Source organism: Cebus imitator, unplaced genomic scaffold (genome assembly GCF_001604975.1).
Source record: "Cebus imitator isolate Cc_AM_T3 unplaced genomic scaffold, Cebus_imitator-1.0 Scaffold388, whole genome shotgun sequence".
Classification (NCBI taxonomy): domain Eukaryota; kingdom Metazoa; phylum Chordata; class Mammalia; order Primates; family Cebidae; genus Cebus; species Cebus imitator.
The window spans coordinates 66,487-93,570 of NW_016107703.1; the positions used below are offsets into that span (position 1 = coordinate 66,487).

At 52.7% G+C, this 27,084-nt stretch overlaps 1 protein-coding gene across 6 annotated transcripts in view; it reads right to left on the reverse strand.

The window, feature by feature from the left end:
• The window catches only part of ELFN1 (extracellular leucine rich repeat and fibronectin type III domain containing 1), an 88,055-nt gene that overhangs the window by 27,060 nt on the left and 33,911 nt on the right, over positions 1-27,084 (reverse strand). For 4 of the 6 annotated variants that reach the window (XM_037731244.1, XM_037731245.1, XM_037731247.1 and 1 more), the window contains exon 2: positions 11,915-12,081. The gene's annotated coding sequence lies outside the window, so the exon portion shown is untranslated. Of the gene's footprint in view, positions 1-9,898; positions 10,103-11,914; positions 12,082-27,084 lie in introns of those variants that run through there. The other 2 variants (XR_005196813.1, XM_037731246.1) reach the window with 2 other exon arrangements.

A 27,084-nucleotide genomic window follows, 5' to 3' on the forward strand; every position in this document is an offset into this window, starting at 1 on the left:
AAAAAAAAAAAAAAAAGTGGCTCCTAAATTGGGATAGCTCAGAATCACTCATGAGTTTTTAAAAAAAGAGGTTTCCAAGACATAACTCCGGGGTCCTGATGCGGTAAGTCGAGGAAGGGCCAAGCACCTGTGTTTGCTCACGTGCCCTCCCCCAGCTGGAACACTTTCTGGTCTAAGCATTGTTCCTCTAGTCCCAAGGACCAGGCCTGGGCCAGCTGACACCCTGACCAGCTCAGCTATTCTCAGGCCTGGGGCAAAAGTCTGTCCGCTTCACACCTGCTGTAGTAAAGAAGGGGATGTACCGACCCCAGAACACTCCTGGAGCTGTAAGCGGTGAGTCACACGAAAGCTCAGATGGAATCACTGAAGACCAGAGAGGGGAAGGGAGTGCCCCAGAATCACAGCAGACAGAGGGAGACTTGAGCTCGGGCCTTCCCATTCCCTTCTAGGATCTGCCTGTATCACGGGTAGAGGAATGGACTGCCTTCACAAACTCCTGGACAACAGATGGTGACCCATGGTTTTGGGGCAGTCTCTCTCAGAACACCCTCTTTGACCCTGATGGGCCTGGCTTCCTCTGGGCACCAAGGAAACACCTGATGGGCTGAGCTTTGTGGGCTTGGCAGGTGCATAACTCAATGCTTTGCAGATGGTACCCGTGAGAAGTTGAACCTTCATCTCACAAGCCAATGGCTTTAAGGCCCCAGCTGTTCTTCATCCAGCCGACAAGGAGTTTAAAGCACCTACTACGTGCCAGGCACCACGCTAGGGTGTCGCACCGGGCAGATGGGCTGTGCTGTCCGGCAGGTTTGCTGCCTTGTGTGTGCCTTCCAGTGGGCCTGGAGTCACATCAAGATAACCTCCCAGCTTTGGCCTCTGCCCTCTGAGAGCTTGCACTCACACATGCAGGCCCTGATAGGGAAAGGAAGCGTCCCTGAGTCACACAGTGAGGCAGCAGCAGAACCAGGACAAGGGCCTGGTTCTCCTGATCCTCTCCAAGGTGACACCCCCGTACCTCCCTGAAAACATCAGGCCTGGTTGGGCGGCCAGGAGGAGGGTGAGTGAGTGATCAGCCATATAACTGCTTCCCCCGGCTCTCTCTCACCCTGTACAAGTTGCTAAACCTCTCTGTGCCTCTCAGCCACCTCACAGGGATGAGAGAATTCATTACAGTCATGCCAGACAGCTTTTATCCAATGTTTAATTTTGCAAGTGCTGGTACATGTTTATTTAAACATGTTATTAAACACATAGAAGCACTATGAAGTGGAGAGTCCTCTGATCATTCTCATTTTCCAGAAGAGGAAACTGAGGCACAGAGAGAGAGTAAGTAATACGGTGGTAAGGGACACAGCTGGGACCCTGGCCCAGGCAGGATGGGGGTGGGGCTGCCTCTGTACCAGAGGCCACACAGTCATCGGAGTGTGCAAGGTCTGAGTTTGAGTTCATGGTCAGTGTTTAGTAGTTGTTACCTTAGACAATAGCACAGTGATGTTCTACGTTACATAATGAAAGTAGGAGCGGACTCTGTGGAAGAGAGATCCAAGTACTAGGTGGGGAAGTGAGGCCGGGGGGAGGAAGGGGAGAGGTGGTCTCCAGGGCCCGAGATATGCTGGAATACGAAGGCGCTTTGAAGAGCTCAGAAAGGCATCACAACCTGCTGAGGTTCTTGGCACACAAGCTGGCGCAAAGAGCCATCTGGTCTACCACCTGCCTGGTGAGATGGGGCCGGGTTATTGAAGGTGGCTTTCCATTCATTCATGCCACAAACCTGCACGCTGGTTTCCTGGCTCATGGCCTTGGTGTTCTCTGCTGTGCCTGGGTGGAGGCTGGGGTGTGGGGGGTGCCGTTCCTGAGGCTTGCTGGGGCATGGCTGGCTGCCCCTTTCCAGCGGCTGTATGGGCCTCCCAGCGGGCATGAGCCAGCAGGCCTCTGGGAAACTCAAGTGCAGGCAGAGGACGTCTGGGGCCCATGGTGGAGACTTCCAGTCCCCCGCCCCAGCTTCGTCTTCCCACAGGAGTAAGGGCAGAGGCCCTGGACTCCACCCAGGTTGGGCCTGAGTGTAAGGATACTGGCTTCCCTGGGGCAGGTAAAATGGGCAGAGGGTGAAGTTTAAAAGGAGAGGTGTCTGGCTGGGACATCTCTAGGCAGCATCAGGCTCACAAGGGACACCATGCCAGGATGCTATCAGCTGAGTCTTATTTCTGGGCTGAAAAAGGGGAGCCCAGGACATGGAGTGTGGGTGGCTGGGGCTGGGGTTTGCAGAGGTGATGTGGAAGAGGCCCCTGCTTTGTAGCCATTTGCTCCTGGCCTGATCCCAGTGCTTCGAGCCCCGCCATTTGGGGAGATTCCTCTGGGCCCTGTTGTATCTTTGGTTTTCAAGAAGATGCCAAAGGTCTGCCAACAGATCTGGAAAGGGCAGCGTCCTCACAGAAGCAGAGTCTGTGGATCCATCCAAACTCAGCTTCTCCTCCTGTTGGCTGAGGGAGGGAGGGCACTGTGTAGGCTGGGAGGCTTGGGGAACAATGGGGCCATCTCTAAGACACAGGAGTCTCCAGGGTTGGGTGTGTCCAGAAGGCCCTGGCCGCAGAAGCCGGAATTAGAGGGTGCTGCCTAGCCCAGAACCGGTCCTGTTGGTGGGTGGGCCTCTGTTGGTAACCCCGGGGGTGGAGATGGAAGCACTCATTCAACCCCAGACCATGTGCAGGCGGTTAAGACCCTGGACAGCTCCAAGCTGGTTCCCAGACTCTCTTGGGGGCAAAAAAAAAAAAAAAAAAAAAAAAAAAAAGGAAGCTGCCAGCATCTTGTGCAACCCATCCTAAGAAGCCCTGAAGTGCAGCTCAGAGGAGGTGAGATTCTCTGGAAGAGAAATGAGGGCAGAGGTCTAAGACCCTTCGGCCCAGGGTGGATGCCAGAGAGGTCAGAGCTGAGGTCCATAAGCCAATCAATGGGCAAGAAGGAAACTGAACCAATACGGCCAGGGAGTGGGGAGCCTTTCTGCAGTCCTAGGGTGGCTCCATCATTAACTCTAGTATGACCCAGGACCTCAGCTTCCCCAGCCAGAACACAGACGGAGTGGTCTCCGGGTGAAGTGACTGCACACACATCCTGGTCTGCCCTACTGTCCCGCTGTCACTACAAATGCCACCTCTTTGTACTCTCAGAAGTGCTCTGGTTTGGACACAAAATCACACGGCCACTGTCTCTCTGGGTACCCTTTCCATTCAAAGTGTGCTGATGATCTCCTCCTGTTTCAACTTTTAGCAAGGAAGGCTTTCAGCCAGGACCAAGGAGAGGCCCTATGGATGGGTCCGTCACCCCCAGAGCTACTTCCCATTCTCCAGCCAGGCCCGCTGAGGGCAGCCCACTCTCCCTTCTTCCCACAAGGCACTGTGGGATGTCTAGAGGAACGAGTGGCCAAGACCTCTTGCTGATCCCTATCCTCCTCTTCCTCCTTACTAATTAAACTGCTAATTTGAGCTGGACTCACCTAAATAGTACATTTAAAGCTGCCCTTGAAGCTAGGACCACATTCTAGTCAGTGGAATGTGAGTGGAGTCGAAGTGTTCCATGGTGAGCCACTCTCTCATAAGGAATGGGCATGCATGATCCTTGCCAGCTAGGATGCAGATGTGATGGTTGGAGTGGGAGTAGCCACTTTGGTCCCAGAAATGAAACTACAAGTGACGATGACAGAGCCACCCTACCAGCCTTGGACCACTGAATTCTTGCTGCTTGTGAAAGAGAAATGAACTTCAATCTTATTTAAACTGCCATTCTTCAACTGCTTGTCCTACCTAATACAGATGAGAGGCTTCTCACTCAGAGGAGCAGATTACACACAGAGGAGGGAGGAGCCTGGCACAATCTGGAGGTACTCTGGGCAGATGGGGAAGGGAGGAGGAGCAGGAATACAACTTCCTCCTCCCCTGCAATCTGTCCCTGACATGCCCAATTTTCTTTTTCCCATCCTGGCACCACAACCCCACCCCAGCCATCCCTACACTCTGCACATGCCACACACAGTGGAGACACCACTATTTCTGCCATCTCTCACACCTGAAAGCCGCTGTGGCCTTCTAAGTTCCATACACCCTTCCTTCCTAGAAGGCCACTCTGACTGTCTGATTCTCTGAGTTCTGCATGCATGCACTGTTCCTCTCTGGGATTGTCAGTACCACAGTGAACCACATTGCCAGCCAGGCCTGCGCTTCCAAAGGCACAGCTCAGGCTCCAGCTACCTCACACCCTCCTCTGAGTGGAGCACACAGTAGGACCGCAGCATGTGCTTATAGACAGGGCACACTGCCTGCCTCCGCCTGCTCCTTCCTGGGTGTCCCAGAGTCTCAGCGTGTCAGCTGAGCGAGTCTGGAACTGCAGCCCACTGAGGTGCTTATGGCATTTCGGGGCCATGCTGGAAGCGGCCAGGCCAGGATGCTCCAATGTCCGGAGCAGCATAAGCCAGGGCAGGCAGAGAGTGCCAAGGGCTGTTCCAGGTGCCTGTGATCTCCACGCAGAGAGCAGCAAGGCTCTGATACTGGAGCATGGGTGGCTCTCCCGCACTCCGACTCTGGGCAGATGCATGGCCCCTGTCTGCCTCTATTTCCTGAGCGCGGCAGCACCATTGATGCCCATCACTCAGGGCTGTGGTGTTATGGAGAGGCTGCATCTAGAAGGTGCTCAGTAAATGCGTCCTTCTCCTCCCATGCCTTCCCCCACTCCTCCCTCCTGCACGCTCTGGCAGAGAAGCAGCTCGTTGAGCTCTGGGCCACGTCTCTCCAGATCAAATCACTGCTATGAAACAGCAACGGCCCTGTCTGCTAATTCCCCTCTGGCTCCCATGCCCCATGCCGGCTGCCTGTACCCCAGCCCCTGCAGATCCTCCTCTTCTCCCTAACTCTCCTTCCTCCCCCCTCACTCTCCATGGCTGCCGTCAAGCCAGGCCTTGGCGCCGGCCTCTTCCCCAGGCCCTCCAGTTTCCCCGTACACTCTCTGACCCACTTTGGCTGCTGGCTTCACAGTTTCCCTGACTGGGGCTGGGGGAGCACGGCTGCAGCCCTGGCTGTGAGTCACTGGGGCTGTGTCTGCAGGGGGAGGGGATGGCTACAACAGGCATGCAGCCCCCAGGGGTCATCACTCAACATGTATGCACAGTGATGCATATGCCTGTGTGTGCAGAATGTGGGTATCCTTGCACACGCGGGGGTCCTGGGGATCACACATTTGCAGGCACGTAGCTGGGCCAGCCTGGGGCATGCAAACACGCGTGCACACACAGACACACTCCCACATCCAGCAGCAGCAAAGAAGGCAGCTGAGGCTCTGGAGAGAGGATAGGGGAGAAAGACTTGGTGGCAACTGCCCAGAGGTCTCGCCGGGCACATGTCAGGGTCCCAAGATGGCTTCTGACCTTACCTAGGCCATCAGCTCACTAGATGCTGCATAAGCCCCTGGGGCCTGGGCCTCCACAGCACATGGCATGATGACCCTGGAGGGAAACCTGGAGGTAGCTCAAGCCAAGGCTGGATTGCAGGGTACGTAGGACCTCTGGGTAGGCAGGACCTCAGGGTGGGCAGGGGACTGGAGCAGGGGCAGCTGAGAGGGCTCCTGGCTTCTCATTCACTTACTCAGAGACCCTTGCCCCCGACTCACTGAGGAGGAGCACAGAGAGCTTACAGGACTTGCCTGTGTGTGCACAACTGGTGAGCAATGGCGCCCACAGTTAAACCTGGGCCTGGGAAAGTTCCCTCCCACCAGGAGCCAAAGAGCAGGTCAGAGACCAGGGATCAGAGGCCAGAGTTCAAAGGCAGGTGGAGAGGCAGCGTTCAGGAGCCCTGGCCAGGGGGAGGAGGGATCTTCGGGACCTGCCAGTGGGAGAGGCCAAAGGCCGGGCATCTGCAGCCACACCCTCTGTCTGCTAATTAAGTTACAGGAATCTCAGGATATAAATTACAGGAGGAAATTAAAAGACAAATGGAGATCTAGGAGCAGAAGCCTGATCCCTGCAGCCTGGCCTGCCTCCAAGAGGCGGCGGATTGCTGGGCGGGGGGAAGGGCAGGAGACCCAGGTGCTGGGGAGGGGAACAGATTAGCTCTCTTCTCATCCAGGGCGGCTCACAGGGTGACTCAGTTCAGGCTGGGCTTGGGCAGTCCCGGGTGTGTGTGGAGGGAGACAGGATGGAGGCAGGGGCCGCCCTTGTGCTGGGCTCCTGTGAGGAGCAGAAGCCAGGTATAGGGTGGAAGAGGAAGAACCCTGGCTGACGGAAGGGACGCCTCTGGTGGATGCTCCAGAATGGGCTGTGGCTCATCTCATAAATGCCAGCATGCAACCCTGTGAATACCACCAGGACAAGGTCTAAGGCCTGGCAACTAGCAGGCACCCACCAGCTACTTGGCAAATGAATAAAACATGTAGTGAGCACCAACCCAAAGGCAGCAGTGACCACCATGGGCAAGAGATGGCTCAGGTGTTGGCTGCTACCTTCCTAATGACAAGGAACAGACTTAGCTGGTGTAGTCCCCTTCTCCTTTCCTCTAGCCTACTTCCTGGTTTCCTGCCTGAGATGCAAATGCAATGGCCGGAGGTGCGGCCACCATTCTGAGGCCATGAGGACAAATGCCCAAAGCAGCAGAGCAGGAAGCTACAAGGAACCTGGGCCATTGAACCTGGGCTGTGTACCAGCCCCACTGCCACCCTCTTTGCATGAGAAAAATGACCCCCAGGTGGAGTTCAACCACACAGTGTTCAGATTTGTCCTGTGCAGCCAAATTCAGTCCCAAGCTAACATAGCATAAACTAATTCTGAATCATTTTATTAGAAAGTTACTGTCACTTTAATACTCTTGATTACAACAAGAAGAAAGTCTCAGATCGGGGTGGTGAGGCTGGAACACCTCTGCACACTTACTGCTCTCCCTTTTTTAATAAAGCAATAGCCGGCCTTGTGCTCCGAGCCTCCCCCCGGGCTATCACATCCAACTAGAATTTAATAACATTGTTTTGTTTCCACTGAATTTACTTTTATGATTATGAATTCTATTTATGGCAAGAGAGGCTTGTTTTCCATTTGTAGTGGTGCTATAAAGCTTCTCTTTTAAATAAACGTATTTAAATTTTTAAAAAGTGAATGGATTTAGAGGAAGGCAGTAGTCTTGAAGTTGGAGAGGGTGTGTGGGGGGGAAACACGGCTCTGCTGGGGATGCTGCCCAGTCCTGCACTGCAGCCTGAGGGACAGTCTGTCCCCGGCAGGAGGAGTGGGCAGGGCCAGGGTAGTTAAGCCTGGCCCCTCGGAATGCTGGGGGCTGAGTCTCTGCTGTGAGAGAGTTTGTTCAGCCTGGAGGCAGGGGATGGGTTTCCCTTGGGGCTGGGCAATCTCTAGAAGTTGCGGCCTCAGAAGAGCAGGTTGGTCAACTGGGCAATGAGCAGTGATTTGAAGTTGTCCTGGTCACTGAGCCACTAACTCAATGTCCCAGCTTCCTTCCAGCCTGCCCGTGTGAGGCAAGACTTCAAATGCAGGGGGCTCCAGGAGCCGGCATGACCTTTTGCTGATTAGCTCAGGCTGTTTGCTCAGCAGCCGCCAGCCGATCTCTGGACGGCGGCTCAACACGCCAGCCACAGCTGCCTGTCACCCTCTGGCAGATAAATAACTGTTCCTGGAGAGGTGGGGGAGGGGAGCCGCGCGCCGTGGAGCGAGGGGAGCGGCGGTATGCAAGGTGCGGGGATTGGCGGGGTGGCCTTGGGTGAGTCACTGGGATGTCAGCTCTGCAGTTCAGCAGCACCTCTGCGGGCAAGAGCATCACCCCCACTCCCCAGGGCGGGAAACCAAGACCTACAGCGGGGAAGGGGCTTGCAGAGAGGGTCTGTGCTCACCTCCCTCAGCTCTCAGGCTCTGCTGTCTTGAACAGGCCGGCCCACATCTGGCCTCTGTCCCTGGTGCTGAAAGAGTCCCGCCAAGGTCACCCAGGGTCACAGGACACCAGAGAGCCCCTTTCTAGACTCTCAATCACTGCTTGGATAAAAGCAACTTCTAGGGACCAGGCTTTGAAAGCAGGAAGTAGAGGAGGAGGGGGCAGGAGCCTGGGAAGCTGGGAACCTTGAATTCGCTGAGTGACAAAAGGACGTCCCTAGAAGGGATCTCGGGAACAATGAGTTCCGCCCCCAGGTTCCTGAGGAAGATTCAGCCGTGCAGCTGCCTCCACCATCAGACCGCCCAGGAGCCAGGCCCATCTGTCTTGCCACCTGCCTTCTGAGTTGGGGCCGGGCTGGGAAGCGTCCCATCTACTCATTCAACAAACATTTATGCACTGTCTCCCACCTGCCGGGCTCTGAGGCTCGCGGCCGCGGCCGCGCAGAGCCAGCAGCCTGGGGCTGAGAGCGCAAGAGAAGACGGAGATTTCATGCCTGGCGAGGACTCCGGAGGCTACGGGGCTGGGGCGATCCCACTCAGGCTGCGCTGAGCCTGGAGGAGCCTGAACTTGGGCTGGAATGGAAGGACAGGTATCTCTGGGAGCAAGGAAAGACTAACATGGGTGGAACATCCATGTTCCAGAGATCGCTGAGTTCCCATTCCATGCTCAGGGCAATATCCAGCACTGCTGAATGAGCACCTACTTGAAGCCAGGCTGTCTACACACCCCACTGAACGCTTCCCTCCCAGGAGGGGCCTTATTGTCCTCATTTTATAGCAAAACAGGGAGGTGAGAGGTAGAAAATGACTCCCAGCATTTCACACTCAAAACCCAGCAGGGCAGAGGTAGGCTGACTTTTTAAAAGGAAAGAAAGGCTGGCCGTGGTGGCTCATGCCTGTAATCCCAGCACTTTGGGAGGCCGAGGCAGATGGATCACTTGAGGTCAGGAGTTTGAGATCAGCCTGGCCAACATAGCAAAAACTCGTCTCTACTGAAAATATAAAAATTAGCCAGGCCCAGCTACTTGGGAGGCTGAGGCAGGAGAATCGCTTAAAAATTGGAAGCAGAGGTTGCAGTGAGGCAAGATCACGCCACTGCACTCCAGCCTGGGCAACAGGGTGAGACTCCACTTCAAAAAAAGAAAAGCAAAAGATAAACTTGGGGTATAGGGTATTCCAGGCAAAGGGACTCCCACATGCAAAGACAGAGAGGGAAGGCCTGTGGCTACCGCCGGACATATCGGGCAAAGCCCAGCCCTAGCCTCCCGATCACCGTCCCATCCCCAGCGGCTGTGCGATGGGCTGGGGTGAGCACAGCCCAGTCTGCCGGCCTCACCCTAACAGTGTGCAGTCTGCCACAGCCCTGGGCCTCTGTGGTGCTCTGTGTGCTGCAATGTGGGTCTCAGTCTGGAGGCCATGGGGCTCTTGGCTCCTGGAATGGTCTGAGCTGCTGTCCCCTCCCCCAGACTTCCGTGTCTTCCCAAGAGCTCCCAGCCCAGGGAAGCCCCCATCAAGAGAGGGTCTGTGGGGACACTGTCACATTTCAGGTGGGGACAGTGTCACCCACAGAGGGGCAGGGGCAGGCCACTGTCGCAGGGCTTTGCTCTGGTAGGGGATCAGCACAGATTGGTTGAATACATGAAGAACTAAAAACTGGGATTTCTGTTTCTGAGTGTTCTCTCTCTCTCTCTGTCTCTCGCTCTCTCTCTTTCTCCCTCTCTCGCTCTCGCTCTCTCTTCAAGGTTTTTTTTTCTGTGTCTCTCTGAGCCTCTGCCTGTCTCCTCCTCTTTCTGGAAGTCTCTATATTTTCTGGGTCTCTCTGTTCCTCTCGCCTCTCCTTCTCCCCTTCCCACCCTCCCTGCCCTTCCCTCCCCTCCTCTGGCCTTGGGATGTTCAGGACACAGGCTGAGTCGGGGTCCCACAGGCTGGCTTCAGTGGCACCTGCCCCCACCCACCCCCGGGCAGCAGACCCACCCCAGGTTCATTCCCACATTTCCACTTTCTAGGCCAACCGACCAGACCCACATGGAGCACAGCGTCTGCACACGAGGACTTCACTCCACTCAGGAGGTGCAGCCGGGTCCAGGCCTCTCACTGTGTAGCCCCCCAGGAGCCTGGTCCGCAGATTCCCAGGGGCAGGGGGATCTTTTCTGAAATACAGAGGTGGTATTGAGGTCAGCAGGGCTTGGAGGGACCCTGTTGGGAAGGAGGAGAATAGCCCATTGGGGAGGAGGAAGACCACAGATGGGGCCAGGCAGGGCTGGCGTCTGACGCCCTGCTGATCCTGGCTCAGGCGGGGCAGCCTACTATGCCGCAGGGAACTCGAGTCTGGGGCCTTGCCCCTGCTTTGTGAAGATTTTGTCTCGGGAGTGAGTCCATTCCCTTCTCTGGGCTTCGAGCTCCTCATCTATACAACAAGAAAGGTGGGTTCATGATCCCGAAGGTTCCTTCTAGCCCTAGTATTCTAGAAGCCCAAGGCAGCAGACCAGGACAGAGCTAAACAGCAGCAGTGGAGCAGCCTGACCTGGGGACCCCACTTCCTGCCAGCCTTTGCAGGAAGGAAGGAGAAAGACATGGAGAAATGAACACTGGACTGTGACTTAGAGGAGACCTATTCCCCCAATCTGACTCTGAATCACTATGTGGTCCCCTGGGCCTCAGTTTCCCCACCTGTAACATGAGACAGCTCCAGTGGATGAGACTTGAGGGCCTCCCAAATTGGAGATGCTACAAGGTGTTGGCAGGGCCAGTGCTGTGCATTGAACCCCTCCTTACCAAGTCCTGGTGAGGCTTTTGAATAATGCCATAGTGGCAGGGGTGAAGGGGCAGGACACAGCCCGGGAAACAAGGTCCTCTGGGATCCCTCCCCAGAGCCCAGTTCAACTTGCCTTCCTGAGAAGCCTCCCTCTAAAGCTGCAGAGAGGTCTGGGGAACCATCTGACCATCAGCAGAAAAAGGCATGCCTTGGGAGGTTCTAGATGGAGTGTCTGTCCCCCATGTAATGAAAAAGAGAACCCAAAAATTCCAAGATGCCTTCCTCTTGTGGTCCACTGGAATTGGCAGAACATAGGCATTACAACCACTTTAAATAAACTCAATATACAGAATGCTTTAATATGAAAGACAATCTATTTATTGAGGAAACCCACAGCCTAAAATCCAGACTTTTCAGCGTACTGTGTCACTTAACAATAGCGCCTCCTTCTGGTCAAGTGAGATATTACAACCCAGCTCTATTAGACCAAGAAACTACATAACAGGACCTGCTAAGTTTGAAAACTGCTGAGTCAGAGTCCCAGAACTGGGTAAAGTACAGTTGTCTAAATCCAAAGTATAGCTGCCCAAAAAGGACATATCTGCTATTTCTGAAAAAAGCTGCAGAAAAAACTTGTCCAGCTACCTTCCCACAGCAGGATGAAACTCAGAAAAGACACAGCACAACTGGATCACTAGAAGATCTGGCAAGCCATTAGGATGGAGACCTCCACCCCTCTAATCACCTAGGTATTCAATTCAACAATTTGTATGTATTTTTCCAGATAGAGAACCTGGGTCAAATATATAGTGTAAGTGAATATTAACCTATGTGACCTATGCCATGTTATTCATATAGTGGTTTTACACTCAAATGCTGGACCATATCTGTTCACAAAAGTGGTGAAAGATAAAGTCTCCTTTAATCCTCAGAGCTGCTCCTGTCTTGTCAGGGAAGGATAATGGGTATACCCTGAGTATGGCCACACCTACTTAGACCATTTCAGGGTCCCCTGGCAGCCCCAGGCTCCTCTTGTCCAATTCTGAGGCAGCCCCTGCAGCCTCTGTCCACTCTCTTCATCTCAGGGCGGCACTGTCGAACAAGAGTCAATCCCTGAGGAGTGTTTATTTCTGCAGGACACCTGGCTCTGTCTCCATCTCCTTCTAGGCACACCTACTCACAGGTCATTAGGAATTATCCCCGTCCCCCTTCCCCGCAACGCTCTGCAGACAGCATGATGAACAAAAGCATACCTTACTTGTATGTCAGGGCCCGCCAACGACCTGGTGCACCAGAGAAGAAGAGGCTGGAGGATTCTTCCCTGCCAGGCTCATGGACATGTTCACCTCATTCCAGCACACAGAAGGACAGCCTGGGTCCGGACAAACTGCAGGACAAATGGTCGCCAAGGTAGCCGCACCTGCACAGAGACAGAGGGGAGGAAGGTGAGGAGGGAGGAGCACTGCCTCCTACAGCCATCTCAGCTGCTGGAAGACCCCATCTGCCAGAGCCACCAGCCGTTGGTCACATGTGCACTGGACTGCTGGTACGTCACACACCTCAAGAACAAATCGGAGAGGCTAGGGACTTCCTGACACACAGAGCAGGTTGATACATGAGCCATGTGCCAGCTGGGACAGAGGGGAGAGGAGCCAACAGCAGATGCAAGATGTGAGCTGAACTGCAGAGTGAGGGAGTAGCCAGACCTGGGGTCAATGCAGCCAGTTCCAACTCCAGTCACTCAGCGGTGGCCTGGGTGTTTGGGGTGAAGGCCCACCTGTGGTGCTGCAGCCCTGGAGGCTCTGGGGCCATTGGGTCTGTGGGACCCTTCCAGACACATCACATCCAACATCCCTCCACAAGGTGAAGGCAGAAGGCTGGAATAATGAGGAAAAGACCCTGGGCATGCTTACCAGAACTGCTACATCCCCAGCAGGGCCCTCTCCCCGGCACCTTCCACCCCAGCTGCGAAGTGCCAGGCCAGGCCAACCACTGAGAAGGAAACTAAGTCAGGAGGCAGAAGCCTCAGGCCAAAGCCCTGCTCTGTGCCGGTCTGCTGAGCGAGAGACCTTGGGCTGATCAGTGAACTATGCTGACTACAGGTTAGGTCATCCGTCCAGCCACCGTACCAATCCCAGGAAGCTCTGAATGCCCAGCACTGGTGCAGAGGACTCACCAGCACACTTGCTTCCTTCATCACAATGCGGCACCTTATCCCATTTTGCAGACAGGGAAACTGAGGCTGAGAAGGGAGGCTGTCCTACCAGGGTTGCACAGCTGGGGTGTGGTGCAGAGCCCAGCTCCAGGAAGGACGCCTTTGCACCTGGAGGGCAGGAGAGGAAGCGCTGTGGGGTGCAGGGACCAGAACAGGTGGCATCTGCAGGACAAACGGGGGTTCTGGGTGCAAAGGGCTTGGTGTGGAGGTTGCAGGGGCCGTGCTGGGCTCTGCCACACCTGTGCCCCTGGAGGCTGAGGGAGCCTCAGAAGACCCCAGTGGGGACCAGGAGGGGCCCCCTGGTCTGTCTGCCCATACCCCGCCCCCACAGCTCCAGGACCAAAGCAAGTGCTAGAAGGCGAGCAGGAACCTGTCGCTGGCAGAAGTGTGTGTGTGTGTGTGTGCGTGTGTGTGTGCACACACAGATGAGTGAGTGGCATGTAATTACCTAAAATTGTGGGTTAGAAGCAGATGTAAATAACCAAAAAATACATAGGGAAGTGGGGGGATGCTCGTCAGTTAGAGATAATTACTTAACCACTAATTGAAATAATGGTGTGTATTTGAACATGCTAATGAGGCTGAACCTGTGCTCAAAAAGGTAACTGAAATAAAATAGGAGGAGGATTCCAAGTCCACATCCTCTCTGCCCCAGGCCTTTGCCCTGTGGGTCTCCCTGCTGTCTACCCAGCCCATGCCCACTTCCTTTGCTTGGTCCTGCCCGAGGCCCCTCCCAGGGCACCCATCAGCCCTAGGGTTGCCCCACTTCCTGCACTGGGAGGGCAAATGCGGTGGTACAGGGCGTTTGTCCAGCAGCCTCCGGCGAAGCCCCAGCAGAGACGCAGGAATGCATGCTTGTGGAGTGTCTATGGTATACCCAGCCCAGCTCTGCAAAGTGTTCCATGTTACAGACTAGGAGACAGGCGGGTGCGGCCAGCCTGCAGTCACGTGGAGGGGTCGGGCCAGGACGTGGGTTTCCAGCTACTCTTGGACTTTCCAGCAAAGCCACCAAAAGGGGGAACAGCCAGGCCTTGTGGAACCACTTTGTCCTTATGAGCAGAGGTCCAGAGAGCAGGAGCTCATAAGGACATGGAGCGGGCTCTGCGTGTTCTCACACGTGTGTGCTGGGCACGGTGTGCAGGTCAGGGTACCTGCCCTGGGCTTTCACTGTCCCTTAGCATCACCAGCAGACTGAGTGTACACATGTACACACATACACACATATATACACATACACACGTTGCACATGTGCACACATACACATGAACTCATATGTGCATTGCACACACAGAGGCACACACACTTATCACTCTCCACAAAGGCCCACTCAGCCACATCCAGGCCCAGGCATCCAATGCACCCCCTCTGACACAGCCTGAGCTTTAACCCAACATCCTCCCTGGCATCTGCCAACGCAAGGCACCTGAGGGGCTAAACACAAGGCAGGATGCAGGGGCCCACTCATCCACCAGCTAGAAGCCAGCCAGGCCTGGAGGGGGTTCTCTCTGGGGCTGTGTACTTTACAGGAGTGAAGGTGATTAGACAAATTCACGGAGGCCTTTGTACTGCTGCTAGAAATCCATGCTTCTGAGCAGCCAGCATTGATCAGGGATTCGTGGGATCACTGGTGATCTGATATGCAGCAGCTGCTGGCCCGGGGGCTGCACTGGGAAGGCGGGTGTGGGGGGCACACCCAGATTTGCATGTCATGGAGATTCAGGGTGGTGTGGTTGGTAGCAGTGCACAGTGGGACTTGGAGGATGTGGGGCTGCTGGGTTTTGAGGAGGTGACGGCTCCTGTCCATGCATGTGGTCCATGCTGGCTCCGAGGAGGAGCCCAGAGGTAGGCTATGCTGGCAGCTGAGCAGCATCACCAAGGTCAAGGCTGCTGTGACCTTGACAAGCCCCTGAAATGCTATGCCTCACTTTCCCCCACTGTAGAATGAGGACGATGGTGACCATCCCTTTGTCAGTGTGCAGGCTCACAGCTCAATCTTGTCAGGAACCACAGGCCAGGGAGCCTCAGAGACCACTGGGCTGGAGGGGTCAGAGCTAGGAACCTGCCCTGGAAAATACACAGGCAGTTTTGTCTGTGATATTCAGGGCTTCATCAGCCCTCCCTGAAGACAATCCCGGGACACCAAGGCTCTACTTTTACACAAGGGCAAAGAAACTGTGCAGGATGTTGTGGACGGGAAACTGAGGCCCAAAGCCATCCACTGAATTACCATGAGGCAGAAAAGGCAGGGGCCCAGAGAGACAGCAGTCCTCAAAGGCTAGGGTAAACTGAGGCTCCGAGGGGCCTATCACACAGATACACGGTGAGGCTGTGAGGCCTCCCTTCTGAGGTGTTCACTGTGTGCCGTCGGAAGGGGGGGGGCCCAGCGGTGCCCTTGGGCAGGCAGTGGTGGCTGCCGCGCCGGACTCACTCCCCTGGCACCAACAGTTGGGGGGAACTCCTCCTCCTCCTTCCAGGACGAGGAACAACTCATCAACTTGCAAATGTCCGGGTGAGAGGGTTGGAAAAATGAAGGCGCCCAAACTTGACATTTGCATTTCAAACACTTATATCAGCAAAACAAATAACAGTAATTATACCATTTGCATATTTTGTGCGATGATTGTTTAGCGAGGTGAGGAGGAGGGGCGCCTGCTGATGCCAGCAGCCCAGCCTCCTGCACAGCTGTGCCTCCCCGCCCAGGGTCCCCGCTGCCCCGCACCTCCTTGCTGCCCACCCCTGGGCCCTGTGGGTGCCTCCTGTGATGTGCAGCCTTTGGGCTGGGCTGTACCCCCCTGTGAGCTCTGCCCTCTGGCCACTGGGTGCCCCTCTGTTCTCCAACACGCCCTCCCCTCGCAGCAGGCCCCCACCTCGGCCTCTGCACTTGCATGTGCCCCCCACCCTAGGAGCCTCTTGCACACCCACCCAGGCTCTGGCTTCTTCGTTCAGGGCCCATTCTCAGTGTCCCCGCCTCCACATTCTGATGGGGACATGCAGGGCTGACCTCTCCCCCAGCCAGGAGCTCTCCATGAGGGTCCAAGTTGACCTTCAGCCTCGGTGGACAGGGCTGACCGTTGGTGCGGGGCCTGCCCAGCCCACAGCCAGCATAGAGCAGGCCCTCAGTGGGCAGGGGACTTTCCCACTCAAGTGCCTGCTGCCCACTAGGTGCCAGGGACCTGGCTGGGGAGGGGTGCCCAGACCTGGCACTGACCTCGCAGGGGTAATGTGATGTGGGGTCTCAGAGTGAGGGGGACGGGACTTGAGAGCAGGGGCAGTGGGTGAGCTGACTGCACACCCCAGGCCACACTCAGGACCCCAAGCCAACCCCCTCCCAGTATTGCTGCAGGTGGAGCCTCCTGGAGTGGGGAGGAGCCCAGACCCACTGACACACATGGGTCTGAGTGTGTATAACCATGTGTTTACGGAAGGTTTGGCTGTGTGTGAGCACGTGTGTGCATGCATGTGTGCCTGTGTGTGTGCATGCGTGTGTGCATGTGTACATACAACTGTGTGTGCATGTGTGTGTAAATCATATGTGCACACAACTGTGTGGGCATGTGCGTGCAAGTGTGTGTGCGTGTGTATGTGTGGCATGGGTGCATGCATACATGTGCGTTGAGTGTGTGTGTGTGTGTGCATGCACATGCATGTGCGTGCATGCGTGGGGGTATGTGTATACGTGTGTGCTTGTGTGTGCACATGCATGTGAATGTGTGAATGCATGCATGCCTGTGTGTATTCTAGGTTCTCCAGGCAACTCTGGTCCTTTCATCTGGGTCAGGAAACAAGAGACCAGGTCTGCAGGTGCCCAATCCCCACAGCCCGGTTTTGGGGTGAGGAGGGGAAGAGTCCAGGCCCCCATCAGCGCTGGGAAAGGGGAGTAACCCCACCCAGCAGCCCACTCTCAGCTGGCAGGGTCCCCCACCCAGAGCTGCAGGCTCTGCTCTCCTGAATGGCAGTCCTAACAAGAACAACAGGGTTGTGCACCTGCTGTAAACACCAGGCCCTCCCGCGGGCTCTCTTGCAGAATCCTCCCCTAAAGCCAGCTCTATTAGCCCTGTTTACAGATGGGGAAACTGAGGCACACAGCAGTGACGCCTCTTGCCCAAGGTCACATAGAAGAGCCGGGATTTGTACTGAGCCCGCCCAACCCCTTGCTCTTTGCAGGACAAACCCCCCAGCGCACACAGTCCCGGTGACGGCTCTTATAGGACAGGTGTCCTCAGGACCCTCATTTCACAGACTGGGAAACTGAGTCTCACACACATGACAAGACCTCCCCAAGGATATACTGGATGTGACCAAACTGGCCGAGAGTTCTTCGCTTTGGACTGAAACTCAGGCAGAGCCTGCAAGCAGGACTGTCCCTGTGGTAATTAGGGCTCCACAATCAGTCCCAGCTCCGGCTGCACAAGATGCCACCTCCCTGCTTCCTTTAATCTCCCCCGCTCAGCACTGAAGGAGGAAGCTGAGCCCAGAGACTTGGAAGTGCAAATGAGGCCCCATCCCCTGGTAAACTGCAAGCAGCAATTAACTCCTCACTTCATACCCCACAGCCCCACAAATTCCAGATGGGGTAAACAGTTAAATATGAAATATTAAGCCATAAAATAGCTGGATGAAAACAGAATTCAATACTTATCGGTTCTCAGGAGGGAGACAGGCTACCTAAGCTCAGAAGGAAGAGAATAAATTTTAAAAGAAAAAGGAGGCAGACTTGACCAAATAAGAATAAGAAAAGGAACAATAAAAAGTAACCCAAAGCTACACAGCAGAGAGGGGAAAATATTTGTGGTGAATGTGACAGATAAACTATAACTATCTTCATTATGTAAAGAACTCATTCAAAATGATTAGGGAAACATCAACAGCATATAAACAAATGGATAAAAGAACAAACACAAAACAGAAAATACAGGTTGTTAGGAGACATATGGCCCAATGCTCAACCTCCCGTATAATCAGGGAAATGCAAATTTTTAGAAAATACAGTGAGACACCATGGGCTCATCAAAATAGACATGATCTAAAAAAACAAAAACACTAAACTAAAAATAAATCCCAGTGCAATGCAGTGCTGGCATGGTTACGGTGAAACTGGCACAATTCTTTTGGAAAGTCACTTGGTAACACGTATCAAACAGTCTTACCATGTGTGTAACTTACAGCACATGAGACCATGGAGCAATTAAAACTTTCCTTTGCAATCAAGAGCAACACAAGGATACTTGCTGCCACCACTTTGATTCAGCACAGAGCTAGTAATTGCAGCCATTGCAATAAGGCAAGAAAAAGAATAATTATAAGATTCAGAAAGAAAGAAATGAAGCATTAGCTAGTTACTGACGATGTGATTATGTACATAAAAAGTCCAAAAGAATGTGCATATTACCAAAATTAATAAAACATTAGCATAACATTCATGTTTAAATATAAAATGAATTTCTATACATCTGTAATGAATAGAAAATGAACATTTATGAAAAGTCAACACTTTCCAAATTGATTTATACATTCAAGGAAATCTCAATCAAAATCACAGTCCATATTTTTTTCTTTTTTTGGAACTTGACAAGCTAATTCTAAAATGTATATGGAAGAAAAAAAAAAAACACCAAGAATGCCCCTAAATAAAAAGAACAAGGTGGAGTGAGGGAGGGTCTTCTTCTGTCAGATAATGATAGTTAATCATAAAGCTGTGGTGACTGAGATATTGTTATTAGTATAAGATTAGACACATAAGCCCATGGAACAAACAGAAAAATGCAGAAACTGACCCATGAAACAGCCCTTTATATGAGAGAGGAGGCATAACTTTTCAATAAATTAAATGTATACTGGAAAAAATAAAATTGAACACCTGCCTCACCTCACATATAAAGTCAACTCCAGGCTGATTACAGACCTAAATGGGAAAGAAGAACTATACATTTTGAAAGACAAAGTAGATAAAAAGATAAAATATGTATATACAATACAAATATATATTTGTGTATTGAGACAGGGTCTCACTCTGTTTTGCAAGGTGGAATGCAGTGGCATAATCACAGCTTACTGTAGCTCCAAACTTCTCAGCCTCAGGTGATCCTCCTACCCCAGTCTCCCAAGTAGCTAGGACTACAGGCATGCACAACCATGCCTCATTAATTTTTTGTAGAGAAGGGGTCTTGCTATGTTGCCCAGGCTGGTCTTGAACTCCTGGGCTCAAGCAGTTCTCCCACTTCAGCCTCCCAAAATGCTGGGATTACAGGCATGAGCTACTGCACTCAGCCAGAAAAAAATATATTGATGACATAAAGACAGGGAAGAATTTCTTCCCATTCATGCAATAATATACTACTAAATATTACTACAAAAAAATAAAGAATTTCTGCTCTTAAAAATATACTATGAAAAGCTAGGCTGGGCAACATAATATGACACTGTGTCTACAAAAAAATTGTTTAAAAAATTAACCAGGCATGATGGAGTGCACCTGTAGTCCCAGCTACTCTGGAGGCTGAGGTGGGAGGATCACTTGAGCCAAGGAGGTCAAGGGTGCAGTGAGTCATGATCCAACCACTGCACTCCAGCCTGGGCAACAGATCAAGATTCTGTCTCTAAAATACATACACACACACACACCATACAAAGTATTAAAACACCAGCCACAAGATAGTTATCTTCTGAGAGAATGTGATCTCATTCAGAATCTATAAACACCTCTTATGAATTAATAAGGAAAACTGACACCTCAGTCATAAAATGAGTAGAGATCTTAAAAAGGCATTTCACAAACGAGGACATCCACACGGCCAAAAAACCTGTGCTCAACTTCATTATTCATCAGGGAAATTCACATGAAAGCTTGGTAAGATACCAGGACACACCCGCCAGAGGCTTCAAGCATCTCACAGGATCTTGCGCTGGGGAAGGAGGATGTGGAGCAAAGGGAACTCTTGTCTGCTGTTCTGAGGTCGCGAACCCTCACCACCACTTTGGGAAACAGCTGGCATGAAGCTGTGCATATCTGAGACCCGCAACTGTTCTCTGGGGTGTAAACCTCAGAAACGGTCCCACATATGTGAAGCAGGAGATATGCAAGGGAGCGCATCACTGCCCCAAACTGGAAAAGACCCTTGATTCCCTCTTATGATGGAACACTCTTCAGTGATGAGAATAAACCAGCACCAGGCACAATGAATGGGTATGTCTAGTCTTGCGGTGTTGAACAGAAGAACAAGGTCAGAAGAGAATGTGGGAAGTAGAAAAGTTTCCTTTCTGGTTAAAGAATAATAATAATAAATGTTAGAAATAATAGTCTCTTTAAAAGACTAACTTTCTTCAAAGCCTTCTTGCTTTTTGCTGGTAGCTCTTTGTTAAGCCCTATCCTATGTAGCTGTTAGACATGCTCACAGGCACGTAGTACATTCTATGTCCTTGTGCTTCAACCAAGATACCTATTCTGGATGTGCTCACAGGCATGTCCCAGCTCACAGCCTATGCCCCTTCCTTATTTGGACTTCCTTTTTATTCTCCATTGCTCTTACCTATTCAGGAAAGTTTTATGTTATCAGCCAATCGTGTTCAGTTTTAGATTGTGAGATCTGGCTCCAACCAATGGGAGATCAGACACAGCAGTAAGGACAACCCCAAATGTGGAAGGGATACATATGTCTGCTTTTCCTTTGTTTGTTACTCATGTGGCAAGACTGCTGGTGAGGGTACCCTTTCTGCAGGAAGTAGAGATTGCCTTGCTGAGAGATCCTTTGTCTCAGTGCTGATTTTCTGTGCGGCACCAAGCATCTGATTCCAACAGAGAAGAAGTATGCAATGATTCCATTTACAGAAGTTCAGAAACGGGCAAACCCAGAATCAATTGTCCTGGAATGCCCGTTGCTACAATCAGGAATGACAGAGCACTGGGATCAGGAAAGAATGTGCCAGAAGTCTCTGAGAGCTGCCAATGTTCTAGGTCTTCGCCTCAACTGTGGTTACATGGATGCATTCACATAAGGTTCATACAGCGTTTATGCTTTCCCTGGCTCAGACATGACATTTGCACCCTGCTGTATAGACGGTTTTTTCCAACTAATGGTCTACACCATGGCATGCCTTTCACCCAGCAGCCCCTCTCTTGAGAACCTATCAGAAGGAGAGAATCCCAGAGAGAAAGCCATGTACAGCCAAAGATTTCCATTGCTGCTTGATAGAGAAGGAAAATAAAAGGACATCACCAAAGTTTTCAACAAGAAGAGAACGACTAGGCCAGGCGTGGTGGCTCATGCCTGTAATCCCAGCACTTTGGGAGGCCGGGGTGGGCAGATCACCTAAGGTTAGAGTTCAAGACCAGCCTGGCCAACATAGTGAAACCGTCTCTACCAAAAATACAAAAATTAGCTGGGTGTGGTGGCACACGCCTGTAATCCCAGCTACTAGGGAGGCTGAGGCAGGAGAATCGCTTGAACCTGGGTGGTGGAGGTTGCAATGAGCCGAGATAGCGTCACTACACTCCAGCCTGGTCAACAGAGCAAGACTCCATCTCAAAAAATAAACAACAAAAACAAAACAAAACAAACCCTGAATTTCAATCATAGCTCACTGCAGCCTGGACCTCCCAGGGCTCAGGTGATCCTCCCACCTCAGCCTCCTTGAGTAGCTGGGCCCACAGGTATGTGCCACTACACCTGGCTAATTAAAAACAAATTTTAGAGACAGGGTCTCACTATGTTGTCCCGGCTTGTTTCAAACTCCTGGGCTCAAGCAATCTGCCCACCTTAGCTTCCCAAAGTGATGGGATTATGGGTGTGAGCCACTGCACCCAGCCACAACTTGGAAACTACTGAAAGTCAGTGAATGATCAGACCCAACAAGTCCATTCCCAAGATGGACAGAGAGATCGACATGTCGCCACAAAACACAGGTACTGGGAAAAGCATCCTACTCACGGTACCTACAGTAGCCCAAACTAGAAACAAACTGAATGCCCATCAGCAGAGAAGAAATCCATTAACTGAGGTACAGCCTTACATGGAATACTATACAGCAATGAAGAGGAAGGAACCGTCTTTACATGTAACAAGGATGAATGGATTTTGCAGGTGAAATGTGCAGAAGCAGTTGGGCACGGTGGCTCACGCCTGTAATCCCAGCACTTTGGGAGGCCAAGGTGGGCGGATCGCCTGAGGTTGGGAGTTTGAGACCATCCTGGTCAACATGGTAAAACCCTATGTCTACTAACAATACAAAAATTAGCCTGGCATGGTGGCAGTCACCTGTAATCCCAGCTACTTGGGAGGCTGAGGCAGGAGAATCACTTGAACCCCGGAGGCAGAGGTTGCAGTGAGGCGAGATGGGGCCACTGCACTCCAGCCTGGGTGACAGAGTGAGACTTGGTCTCAAAAAAAAAAGAAAAAAAAGAAATGTGCAGAAGCAGCCAGACACGAAGTTCCATAGGAAATGGTTCCATTTATACAACATCCAAAAAACTGGTGAAATTCAGCTCCGCTGGAAGGAGCCCAGGTAGCATTTACCCTGAGGTGGGAAGAGACGGCCTGGAGAGCCCTGAGGAGCCTTCTAGGGCAGGAGGGCAGGTTTCGTTCTGTTTCTGGCCTGGGGTGCTTGTGAAAATTTGTTACTCTGTGCACAACGAGGATTTGTGAACTTTTCCGTATGTAACTTACATCTCAGATTTTTAAGTTTCTTTTAAGGGTGATACAAACCCTGAAACAAACAACGGTCCTCAAAAGAAGAAAAAAGACCAGAAGGAGAAGCTTGAAAATGCTGACGAGCTTCTCTTGCATGGTAGAGTCAGAGTTTACATCTCCTGTTTTAGCATTTTCCTAGTTTTCTTTAGTGTATACACATGTACGTTGCTTTTGAAATTAAAAAGAGAAATAATATGCTATTACGTATATTTAAATGCCAGCCCTCCAGAAAAGAATTCGTGTTTAATTAGGACTTTGTGATTCAGGAAGGCACAATGTTTTCTATGTTGTAAAAAAATCTCATTGCGGCTGCTAAGGGTGGCTGGGCCCTCTCACCCCATCCTCTTCCTCTCATTGCTGTGGTCCAGCCATTCCTCACCCGACAGGAAGCTGATGTGCTAATTTGCTTAGCAAAGTCAGAGAGAGCGCCGAGGGTGCAAAGCAGGAGAAGAAAATTGCCATGAAAGGGAGGCAGGAATATTCCGAAAGCATTAACCTGACGAATTGTATATAAGAGCTGTAAATTTGATAAGTGCTTATTAGAAATAGAAAATGAGGCTTGAAATTTGCTTGTTTGCCTGAAATGAAGGCCGAGGTTCCCTCGGAATCTAATTGGCTAAAAATTTGGTGAGATGTTCAAATGTAGGCATCATATTAAAAAAAGACATCTAGAGGGACACAGAAAGTCTAGGAGAGACAGTAACTACTATGTCAGACACATTTGGAAATACTTATTAGAAACAGGAAAGAAAGTCCAGGGTCTTCTCCAAGCCCGCTGCCTTAGTCAGCACCTGCCCCTCCGCCAGCCGGCTCTGCAGGAAGCCCAGGCCTGGCCCCAGCTCCACTGCCCTACTTGTCTCTCCTTTCTTCCCACACCTGGATGCTGAGGTGGAAGAATTGCTTGAAGCCAGGAGTTCAAGGCTGCAGTGAGATGTGATTGCACCACTGCACTCTGGCCTGGGTGACAGAGAAAGACCCTATCTTAAAAATAAATTACAATTAATTTTTTTTTTTTTTTTGAGACAGAGTCTTACTCTGTCATCCATGCTGGAGTGCAATGGCATGATCTCAGCTCACTGCAACCTCCGCCACCCGGGTTCAAGTGATTCTCCTGCCTCAGCCTCCCAAGTAGCTCGGATTACACCACCACGCCCAGCTCATTTTTTGTACTTTTAGTAGAGATGGGTTTCACCACGTTGGCCACGATGGTCTCGATCTCTTGACCTCATGATCCACCCGCCATGGCCTCCCAAAGTGCTGAGATTACAGGCGTGAGCCACCGTGCCCAGCCAATGGAATATTTTAAAAAATCTGTTCAGGTGAACTTGCTGAATGATGACACATGCCTTAACGTGTTCACGGGCAGGCAGCCCTGAGCCGAGTGAAACCAGAGACAAAGTCCCGGAAGGAGGGGTGGGGGCAGGAAGCGGAGGCCTCCCTAGAGAAGGACCTGAGATCACACAGGAGTTGTTGCAAATTTGGCAAATACCGATTTTCCCAACTGTACCCCTGGGTACATGGATGAGAAAACAGCCTCAGGGGTCCCAAGACCAGTGGGAGGCTGGGAATCCCAGCCCTAACACATGCTGCATACCAGGCTGGCCTCGGCTGTGTGGGAACCGGTGGGCAGGGTCAACACAGTCCAAGGTCTCAAAGCCAGTGAGGGGCGCTGGGCCTTGGACCCCAGCCTGGGTGAACCATCTCCACCTCACCTCCTCCGAGAAGCCTCCCAGCCCGCCCCACTGAAAGGGGCCGCCCAGTCCCTACTAGTGCATTGTCCATGGCCATTTCCTGTCACCCCATCATTTTCCTAACGCCCTCCTTTGCTCGAGTCACCCCACTGGACCCTCAGTTCCTTAAGGGCAGTGCCATGGGCTGCAGTGTGTCCAGCATCTCTGGCTTGAAGCCCTGACTGGAAGTGGATGAGAGCAGGGGGCGAGGTCTCTGGGAGGTGATCAGGGTTAGCTGAGATCAGGAGGGTGGGGCCTATAACGTGATTAGCACCTTTACAAGGAAGGATGCCAGGCGGAGCACCGTGGCTCACACCTGTAATCTCAACACTTTGGGAGGCTGAGGCGGGAGGACTGATTGAGTCAGGAGTTCAAGACCAGCCTGGGCAACACAGGGAGACCATTTCCACAGAAAAAAGTTGTAAACAATAATCAGCATGTGTGTGTGGTGGCATGCGCCTGGGATCCCAGCTAGTCCAGAACCTGAGGTGGGAGGATCATTTGAGCCGAGGAGGTCAAGGCTGCAGTGTGCTGTGATTGTGCCACCGCGCTCCAGCCTGGGTGACAGAGGGAGATCATCTCTGGGAAAAAAAAAAAGACACCAGAGCATTTGCGCACGCTCTCCCTCCTTCTCTGTCTCTCTCTCCCCCTCCCTGTCTCTCTCCCCCTCCCTCTGTTTCTTTCTCTCCATACCCCATCCCCCCCGTCTCTCTCTCTTTCTCTCCATCTCTCTCACTCTCTCTCTCTGCCTTGGAAGGACACAGTGAGAAGGTGGCAGTCTACAAATCAGGATACTGACCCTCCTAGAGCCAAGCTAGCTGGCACCTGCTCTGGGACTTCCGTCTTGGGGGCGGGGAGACTGCATGCTCCTGTCCAGGCCCCCAGTGTCCGTGTTTTGTTATGGGCCCAGGTGGACAACGGCAGGCAGGAGTCACGTCTGCCCTGCTCACTGCTGTGTCCCACATCTAAACCAGCCTGGTTTGCTTGGCACACAGTAGGCATTTAATAAACGTACACTCTAGGAGGAAACAGACTTTGTTTGGTAACCCCAGGGCTTGGTGGGCCCAATAAGATTTGCTGAGTGAATGGTTGTGAACGAATGAATGGGAGTCAGTGAAACCAAATCAGTACGCTTTCCTTCTTTTATTTATTTATTTATTTATTTATTTAGAGACAGTGTCTCACTCTTGCCTAGGCTGGAGTTCAGTGGTGTGATGTTAGCTCACTGCAACCTCTGCCTCCCAGGTTCAATCAATTCTCCCTGCCTCAGCCTCCCAAGTAGCTGGGATTACAGGCACCCACCACAACACCTGGCTCATTTTTGTATTTTTTAGTAGAGACGGGGTTTTGCCATGTTGGCCAGGCTGGTCTTGAACTCCTGACCTCAAGCGATCTGCCCACCTCAGCATCCCAAGTGCTGGCATTACAGGCATGAGCCTGCTCCAGCCTCCCGGAGAGACTCACCCAGGCCTGTGCCAATGGCCATGCTCCTGCCCTTCAGGGAGTGCCCTTGATGCAGACACCTGAGCCCTGAAGTGCAGCCCTGGGGGAGGAGGACGCAGCTGGCGCTGGGAAGGGCTGGGAAGCCAGCCACACACCTGGCCCACTAGGGTTCTCAGGCAGGAGCAGGGTCCTCGTGGCTTTCATGGCAGAGACAGAATCCTCACAGCCCCAGCAAGCTGCACATGAGCTCTGGAACCACGGGGTGGGTCCCACTGTGTGTCTGCCGCCCACGTCTGCTGCCTGGCAGGGCTGCGGGCATCCGGAGCTGTCCAGCCTAACTCGAAGTGAGGGGGACGGGCACTGTGCATAACGCCCCTCTGCAGCACTCAACAGGGAGGGCAGGGAGCTGGAAGTTGTCTCAGCTGGGCACAGGGCTGCTGTCGGCAGCCAGGGTCAGGGAGACTCTCAGAGTCCCCCACTTGTGTCTAACAGACAGTTTCTTTAATAGTTCAGCAGAGATTAAAAAAAAAAGTCGAGTGCAGGGGCGGCTGACAGGTGGTCTCGAATGCACCCTGGGAGGTGCACAGCCAGCGGCCCTCAGAGCCAGTCTAAGTTTGGCAAATGGCAGCCACGCGGGCCAGGCATGGTGAAGGTGACATTTTGGTGTCGGGGCCTCCCGTCTCATACCCTCGTTCCTGCAAGGGCCTCTGCATCTAGGCAGGTGGGTGTCTGGGTGCTGGGGGAGCTGACTCATTGAAGGAGGTGGTTTCCTGTCTTGGGAGGCGGAGGGTACCGCTGAGATCTGCTTCTAGGGACACTAGCCCCGGCCTATTGGGCAACTGATGGACCAGAGCTCTATCTTTCTAGAAGGCCTGTGAGGAGCCAGGAATCCCCTCCCAGAGCCTCACCCCACTCCTCCCTCCAGCCGGCCTCCTCCAGCGCTTTGTGACATCACTGCCGTTGCCATGGGAACCCTGCCAACCAAGCGGATGACTTCACAGGAGGATGGAGAGGCACTGGGCCGGGTTGGCCTGGGTCTCACAGCAAAGGTCTTTGATAACCAGCAAAATAGCAAAGGGAGGCAGGAAAACGGCCAGCAGGGAGACTGGTGTGGGTTTAAGGCGATGGCATTCCCCAGCCCTGCCTGTCACCGCCCCTCCAAGCCTGGGACCTGGGGGATCCCTGCCTCCTTCCAGATGGAGGTGGGCATGCTAGAGTGTGAGGAGCCTGGGTCTCCCTGGGCTGGGTGGGGACCCCTGGCTGGAGCTGCTTCAAGCCTCCGTTTCTCTTTCTAGGAAGTGAGACCAGTAGCTCAGACTGGGGGCTCCCTGCTGAGTCTGTGGCCCTGAGGG